This window comes from Hylobates moloch, unplaced genomic scaffold (assembly GCF_009828535.3).
Source record: "Hylobates moloch isolate HMO894 unplaced genomic scaffold, HMol_V3 SCAFFOLD_14, whole genome shotgun sequence".
NCBI classification, from domain to species: Eukaryota; Metazoa; Chordata; class Mammalia; order Primates; family Hylobatidae; genus Hylobates; species Hylobates moloch.
Genome location: NW_026652289.1, coordinates 63,527,686 through 63,536,435, shown reverse-complemented (window position 1 = coordinate 63,536,435; position 8,750 = coordinate 63,527,686). Strand labels below are relative to the sequence as shown.

The window sequence follows — 8,750 nt, the reverse complement described above, 5'->3', positions numbered from 1 at the left end:
ACAGACCCCAAACAAAAAATTCTAAAATTACATTGTGGGGATGATTCTACAACTGTGAATATACTAAAAACCACTGGATTGTATACTTTATTTATTTTGAGACGGAGTCTCGGTCTGTCGCCCAGGCTGGAGTGAAGTGGCACAATCTGGGCTCACTGCAACCTCTGCCTCCCGAGTTCACGCCATTCTCCTGCCTCAGCCTCCCAAGTAGCTGGGACTACAGGCGCCTGCCACCACGCCCGGCTAATTTTTTTGTATTTTTAGTAAAGACGGGGTTTCACTGTGTTAGCCAGGATGGTCTCGATCTCCTGACCTGGTGATCCGCTCACCTCGGCCTCCCAAAGTGCTGGGATTACAGGCGTGAGCCACCGTGCCCGGCCGAATTGTATACTTTAAGTGGGTGGATTGCTTGGCTTTTAAATTATATCCAGTAAATCTATTTTTTAAATGTATTAGACAAATTTGAATTACATGCATGTCAAATATGATTGACTTGCTAGCAAAGGAGCAGCAAAGTGAAAAGTGTTGGTTCAGAGAAGGTGTGAAAGTCGGGAAATGAAATGTTTACACCAGCGGCTGTAAAAGTCTTAGAGCTGGCTGGGCGTGGTGGCTCAGGCTTGTAGTTCCAATTCTTTGGGAGGCCAAGATGGGAGGATTGTTTGTGGCCAGGAATTCCAGAACAGCCTGCACTGCTTTCCTTTCACTGGTTGTCCAGTGAGCACATTCCTTAGAAAGGAATTCCCTGTAGGCTGGTCAGAGCCGACAGTGTAGCTCTGAGGGGGAGAGGACAGCACTATTTTTTAAAATTATTATTTTTTGTAGAGATGGCAGGTCTGGAACTCTGGCCTCAGGCGATCCTCCCACCTAGGATAAGGAGACACGAGGTCTGAAACTGGAATAGCAAGATTGCATCCCCAACAGCAGCGTGGGGTCGGGCAGGAAACCTGAAACAGCGCTCAAGTTCCAATTTTAAACGGACATTGCCAGGAATTCTCAAATGGCATACAAAATTCAGTATATCCCCGGAGTGCACGGTTAAAAATAACATCAGAACGCCCCTGTGCCGACCACACAGTTTAAAAAAACGGAAATTGTCAAACTTTTTTAAACCCCTGTGTGCCCTTCCCCAGTCACACCTCTCGCCCCTCACCGAAGGGAGGAACCACCATTCTGAATTCTGTGTCAATCATTTACTTGCCACTTTTTTCTCTTTCAATTTAATAGCAGTCTTTATTTAAAAGAAATCAAACTCATACGTACAAATACACAAAACAGAAAACCCGAGTCTCTGACCAGGAAAGCGTTATTTTCCAGCCAGCCAGTCTTCAGCTTCGCCCCCTAACGGTGACATAAGGCACTCTGTGAAATGCTCCGTTCTGGAATCAAAAGATTGATCCGATTATTTGCATACCCATAATGCACTGCTCACAGTACAAATTTAAAACAGCAAAATCAAACATTTTTATTCTACGCATATTCTGTGAAGATTAGACTTTTGTTTAAACAGTATTCTTAAAATTTTTTCTAGGTATAGAAGCTTGGCATTAACTAGTCACCATCCCTATACTAGGAGTTTCCGTTACCCGAGAGACGAGTTACGTGCCTACAAGGCACACTCTGGTTTCTCTTCAGATCGTATAAATCTTTCGCCTTTTACTAAAGATTTCCGTGGAGAGGAACAACTCTGAGTCTTAAGCCAATTTTTTGAGGCCTTGTTTCGACAAGGCTATATGAAGCAGTTCAAAAGTTAGAAGTCTGTAATTTCTATGTGTACGTAATGATTTGTTTTCTAGTTTAGCGTTTTGGGTTTTTTAGGTTTCTCGTCGTTTTCGGTTATCTTCGTAAGTTTTTTATCCTTCCGTTTATGTTTTGTGTTTTTTTTCTAATGGAATTTCTTCACAGCGAGTTTGGAGTATTTTACTTGTATTTACTTTGGTATCACCCGTATTTACTTAAGAGATTTTTGTAAGTCTACTGTCTGGCCGCAGTGGTTTGTGCCGGTAATCCCACCAATTCGGAGGCCAAGGTGGAGGGAGAATCACTTGAGGTCAGGAGTTCGAAACCAGCCTGGGCCAACATGGTGAAACACCGTCTCTACTAAAAATGCAAAAATTAGCCGGACTTGGTGGCGGGCGCCTGTAATCCCAGCTACTCGGGAGGCTGAGGCAGGATAATTGCTTGAACGCGGGGGGCGTAGTTTGCAGTGATCCGAGATTGTGCCACTGCACTCCACCCTGGGCCACAAAGCTAGACTCCATCCTAAAAAAAAAAAAAAAAAATTGTACACTGTTTTCTTAGTCTTCTGAATCCTGTGTATATTTTGCATTTAGCACATTTCAATTAGGACTAGCTGCATTTCAAGCGCTCAATCGGCACACGTGGCCAATGACTAATAATTGCCCTGCGCACTTCTGTTAGGTATAAAACGTTTGAACAGAGCATAGTGTATAGATCCGTTCTCCCTTCCTGTATGTTTTGGGGTTTTGCCAGATTTTGGCCATTGGAACTCTTTTTTTTTTTTTTTTTTTTTTTTTGAAACGGAGTCTCGCTGTCTCCCAGGCTGGAGTGCAGTGGAGCGATCTCGGCTCACCGCAAGCTCTGTCTCCCGGGTTCACGCCATTCTCCTGCCTCAGCCTCCTGAGTAGCTGGGACTACAGGCGCCTGCCTCCACGCCCAGCTAATTTTTTGTATTTTTAGTGGAGACGGGTTTTCACCGTGTTAGCCAGGATGGTCTCGATCTCCTGACCTTGTGATCCACCCGCCTCGGCCTTCCAAAGTGCTGGGATTACAGGCGTGAGCCACCGCGCCCGGCCGGCCATTGGAACTCCTTGAACCTGTGCAAGACTTTATTTCCTTAAAGTGTGGAATGGAATGGCTGGGTCTTAGGGCAGGTAGGTACCTGCATAATAATTTTTCCCCAAATTATGTACTTATTTGCATTTCCACAAATGGCCTATTATATTCCCATTGCTTCTCACCCTTACTGGCCTTGAAATGCTCAGAAGTTGCCGGGCGTGATGGCTCACCCCTGTAATCTCAGCACTTTAGGAGGCCAAGGCAGGCGGATCACCTGAGGTCAGGAGTTCGAGACCAGCCTGCCCAATATGGCGAAACCCCATCTTTACTAAAAATACAAAAAATTAGCTGGGCATGATGGCAGGTGCCTGTAATCCCAGCCACTCGGGAGGCTGAGGCAGAAGAATCCCTTGAACCTGGGAGGCAGAGGTTGCAGTGAGCCGAGATCGTGCCCCTGCACTCCAGCCCAGGCAACAAGAGTGAAGCTCCATGTCAAAAAAAAAAAAAGTAAAAAAAAGAAATGCTCGGAAGTTAATCTTCGTCCATCTGGTAGTTATGAAATTGTAACTTGTAGTGGTTTTTAAACGTTATTTTATTTTTTTGAGACAGGGTCTTGCTTTATCACACAGGCTGGAGTGCAGTGGCATGATATCCTCTCACTGCAGCCTCAACTTCCTGATTCAAGTGATCCCACCTCAGTCTCCCAAGCAGCTGGGACTGCAGGCGTGCACCACCACACCGGCTGATTTTTTTTTTTTAATTTTATTTTGTTTTTATGCTTTTTGTAGAGACAGGATTTCTCCATGTTGCCCAGGCTGAACTGCTCTGGATCTTCTGAGCTCAAGTTATCCTCCCACCTCAACCTGCCAAAATGCTGGGATTACAGGTGTGTGCCATTGTGCCTGGCTTTTTTTCTTTTTTTTCCTTTGCAAATGTCTAATCTGCCAGCATTATAGTAGTTTTAATGTACGTCTCCCTAATTACTAATGAGGTTGAACATCTTTTCAAATATTTTTTTAGCCATTCGTGGTTTCTCCTGTAAAATGCCTGTTTGTGCCTTTTGCCCATTTTTTTCTTAGATGGTGAATCTTTTTCTTAGTGGGTATAGTGGTTTTTTACACAGTTTCTAGACTTCACAAACTTTAAATAGTAATTCTTTGTTGGTTATATGGTGCAATTACCTTCTCCCAGTTTACAGCTTCTCTTTTTGCTCTTACAGAGTCTCTCGGCGACTGGTTTTAATGTCAGATTGATTTGGTTTTTTTTTTTCTTCATTCTCATTTGTACTTTTGTGTGTTTTGTTTAATAAACAACTCACCATCTCAAATTATTAAATAATAATCTATATCTTTTTAAGTGATGTCTTTCTTTTTTTTTTTTTTTGAGACGGAGTCTCGCTCTGTCGCCCAGGCTGGAGTGCAGTGGCGCAATCTCGGCTCACTGCAAGCTCCGCCTCCCGGGTTCACGCCATTCTCCTGCCTCAGCCTCTCTGAGTAGCTGGGACTACAGGCGCCCGCCACCACGCCCAGCTAATTTTTTGTATTTTTAGTAGAGACAGGGTTTCATCGTGGTCGCGATCTCCTGACCTCGTGATCCGCCCGCCTCGGCCTCCCAAAGTGCTGGGATTACAAGCGTGAGCCACCGCGCCCGGCTAAGTGATATCTTTCATATTAAGTCCTTGATTCCTCTGGAATTGAGTTTTTATGTACAGCGTGAAGTGTGAATCTGGTGTTATTTTTCCCCTGGAAATGATTGGCAATTGTCCAGCACTGTGTATTGACTTGGTACCTCCTTTCCCTAGGGATATGCAGTGACATGTGTCCATGGGTCTGTTTGTCTAACCTTGAGCCAATATTGCACATCCTAATTAGTATAAGTTTATAATAAGACTTAAAATCTGGTGGATGTCATCTCTCTACTTGGTTTTCTTTTTAGTAGTAACTTGGCTATACTTTCTTCTTCCAAAAATGTTTAGAATTGTCTTCTCGATTTCCATTAAAATCCCTATTGCGTCTGAATTAAATCTATAGATTGATTAGGGAGAATTGAATCTTTATATTATTAATGGACATGATTTGTGTCTCCATATGTTTAGATCTTCATTTTTTTTTTATTTTTTATTTTTTCGAGACAGTCTCACTCTGTCGCCCAGGCTGGAGTGCAGTGGTGCGATCTTGGCTCACTGCAACCTCTGCCTCCCAGGTTCAGGTGATTCTCCTGCCTCAGCCTCCCAAGTAGATGGGATTACAGGTGCCTGCCACCACACCTAGAAAATTTTTGTATTTTTAGCAGAAACGGGGTTTCACCATGTTGGCCAGGATGGTATCGAACTCTTGACTTCGTGATTTGCCCGCCTCAGCTTCCCAAAGTGCTGGGATTACAGGTGTGAGCCACCGCATTCAGGTCTTCATCATCTTTCAGTAAAGTGTTATAATTTTTCTACTAAAAATCTCACACTTTTTGGTTGGGCGTGGTGGCTCACGCTTGTAATCCCAGCACTTTGGGAGGCCAAGGCGGGCGGATCATGAGGTCAGGATATCGAGACCACGGTGAAACCCCGTCTCTACTAAAAAATACAAAAAATTAGCCAGGCGTGGTGGCAGGCGCCTGTAGTCCCAGCTACTCGGGAGGCTGAGGCAGGAGAATGGCGTGAACCCGGGAGGCGGAGCTTGCAGTGAGCCGAGATTGTGCCACTGCACTCCAGCCTGGGCGACAGAGCGAGACTCCGTCTCAAAAAAAAAAAAAAAAAAAACTCACACTTTTTATTAATTTCTAAAATAACATCTCCTAACTGTACACTGCGATTGTATAGAAATTCAGTGAACCTGTATGGGATCTTATATCTGGCAACCTTACTTGATTTATTAACTCTAATCTATGTGTAGATTATTTTCAGTTTTCTACCTATATAATCTTATTATCTGGGGATATTTTTTCAATTTTTCCTTTCTAATATTTATAATTATTTTATTTATTTCTTTATTTTTGAGAAGGAGTCTTACTCTGTCATCCAGGCTGCAGTGCAATGACGCAGTCTTGGCTCACACAACCTCCGCCTCCCGGGTTCAAGTGATTCTCGTGCCTCAGCCTGTGGAGTAGCTGGGATGACAGGTGCACCCCATCACGCCCAACTAATTTTTGTATTTTAGTAGAGATGGGGTTTCACCATGTTGGCCAGGCTGGTCTCGAACTCCTGACCTCAAGTGATCTGCCCACTTCAGCCTCCCAAAGTGTTGGGATTACAGGCGTGAGCCACTGCGCACGGCCTCAATTTAGTCTTGTATGTAGGACTTTTCTTTTTTTCTTGAGACAGGGTCTCCCTCTATCAACCAGGCTGGAGTACAGTGGTGTAATCATGGCTGACTGCAGCTTCTACCTATCAGGCTCAAGTGATCCTCCTACTTCAGCTTCCTGAGTAGCTGGGACTATGGGCATGCGCCACCATGCCCAGCTATTTGAATTTTTTTGTAGAGACAAAGTCTCACCATGTTGCCCAGGTTGGTCTCAAACTCCTGGACTCAAGCAATCCCACTGACTCAGCCTCCCAAAGTGCTGGCATTACAGGCATGAGCCATTCTGCCCCACCTAGACTTTTCTTTCACATGTGAAACTGAGCCAGGAGTGGTGGCTGTAAACCCAGCTACTTAGCGGCCAAATTGGGAGGATCACTTGAGGCTGGGAGTTCGAGACCAGCCTGGGTGAAATAGTGAGACCCTGTCTCTAAAAGATTAATTTTAAAAAATGGTAAAATTGGCCAGGTGCAATGGCTCACGCCTATAATCCCAATACTTTGGGAGGCCAAGGCACGTGGATTGCTTGTGATCAGGAGTTTGAGACCAGCCTAGCTAACATGGTGAAACTCTGTCTCTACTAAAATACAAAAATTAGCTGGGCATGATGGTGTGTGCCTGTAATCCCAGCTACTGGGGAGGCTGAGGTGGGAGAATTGCTCGAACCTGGGAGGTGGAGGTTGCAGTGAGCCAAGATTGTGCCACTCTACTCCAGCCTGGGTGACTGAGGGAGACTATCTCAAAAAGAAAAAGAAAAAGAAAAAAAAAAGGAGTTTGAGACCAGCCTGACCAATGTGGTGAAACCCCATCTCTACTAAAAATACAAAAATTAGCCGGGCGTGGTGGTAGGCGCCTGTAGTCCAAGCTACTCGGGAGGCAGAAGCAGGACAATCGCTTGAACCCAGGATGCAGAGGTTGCAGTGAGCTGAGATCACACCACTGCACTCCAACCTGGGTGACAGAGCGAGGCTCTGTCTCAAAAATAAGTAAGTAAATAAATAAATAAATAAGGCCGGGCGCAGTGGCTCACACCTGTAATCCCAGCACTTTGGGAGGCCAAGGTGGGCGGATCACCTGAGGTCAGGAGTTCAAGACCAGCCTGACCAACATGGAGAAACCCCATCTCTACTAAAAATACAAAATTAGCTTGGTATGGTGGTGCATGCCTGTAATTCCAGCTACTCGGGAGGCCGAGGCAGGAGAATCGCTTGAACCCGGGAGGTGGAGGTTGTGGTGAGCAGAGATCATGCCATTGCACTCCAGCCTGGGCAATAAGAGCAATACTCTGTTTCAAAAAACAAAAAAAGCCCAGGCGTGGTGGCTCATGCCTGTAATCCCAGAACTTTAGGAAGCCGAGGAGGGTGGATCATGAAGTCAGGAGATCGAGACCAGCCTGGCCAACATGGTAAAACCCCGTCTCTACTGAAAATACAAAAATTAGCTGGGTGTTGTGGCATATGTCTGTAGTCCCAGCTACTTGGGAAGCTGAGGCAGGAGAATTGCTTGAACCAGGGAGTCGGAGGTTGTAGTGAGCCGAGATCACACCACTGCACTCCAGCCTGGCGACAGAGTGAGACTCTATCTGTAAATAATAAATTAATAAATAAATAAAATGTAAAATTGACCACAAGGCAGACTGATTTCAGTTGAGTTACGATTTATTTGACAAATATTTATGGAGAAGCTTCTCTGCTGGGCCCTGGGCCTGAGCTTCTCTACTGGGCCTGGATATATAGGGGCAGTAAGAGCCCCTCAGTGAACCCTAACACATTGCAGCAAGCAGGAAAATGAGGTGAAGGGCTGCAGAAGGAGAGAGGAGGGAGCAACTGCTTCTGCCCAAGAGAATCATGAAGACCTCATGGAGGTGACAGGGCCCTTGACACACTGAGAAATGGTCCAGGGAGAGGCATTGGGAGAGTGCGTCTCAGGCTGTGATGGACGGACTTCCTTCTGAGTTTTTGGTTGTCATCTGTGGGGATCGAAGAGTCCCGGAGACTGTGCTCCTCCCATGGCTAACACTAATTCACCGAGGAGCTATGCACACTCCCTCCCCTCTTCCCTCCATGCTGGGGGTGCCTCCAGGAAGCGAGAACATGCACCAGTCTCCCAGCCGAAAATCCAGGCCCCTCACCAAAATCAGGGCAGGCCAGCATCGGGGGCCTCCAGATGTAATGCACTGAAAAGGACACAGCCTGGCCTCTGAGCTGTTTACACCAAACATATCTGACTAAGTAGTCAGAAGGAAACATGAGACAAATCCACACTGTGGGTTACTCTGCAGGATAACTGGCCTTGTCCCTTTCAGAAGTGTCAGCACTATGGGAAACAAGAGCGGCTGGGGCTGCTCTGGAAAAGGGGGAGCAAAGAGATAGAGTCTCACTCTGTCGCCCAGGCTGGAGTGCAGTGGCGTGATCTTGGCTCACTGCAACCTCCGCCTCCTGTTTCAGCCTCCAGAGTAGCTGGGATCACAGGCATGTGCCACCATCCTCCCGTGGCTAACACTAATTCACCTAGGAGCTATGCACACTCCTTCCCTTCTTCCCTCCATACTGGGGGTAATTTTTGTATTTTAGTAGAGACAGGGTTTCACCATGTTGGCCATGCTGGTTTCGAAATCCTGACCTCAAGTAATCCGCCTGCCTCGGCCTTCCAAAGTGCTGGGAT

At 45.9% G+C, this 8,750-nt stretch overlaps 1 protein-coding gene and 1 non-coding gene across 2 annotated transcripts in view; one reads left to right on the top strand and one right to left on the bottom strand.

Moving 5' to 3' along the window:
* Window positions 1-8,750, bottom strand: part of CILP (cartilage intermediate layer protein) — a 195,402-nt gene that overhangs the window by 108,928 nt on the left and 77,724 nt on the right. The gene's annotated exons all lie outside the window — the stretch shown is intronic.
* Window positions 1,613-1,728, top strand: LOC116482848 (U5 spliceosomal RNA). Its single transcript, XR_004252096.1, has one exon. It is a non-coding gene; the product is annotated as a U5 spliceosomal RNA (small nuclear RNA).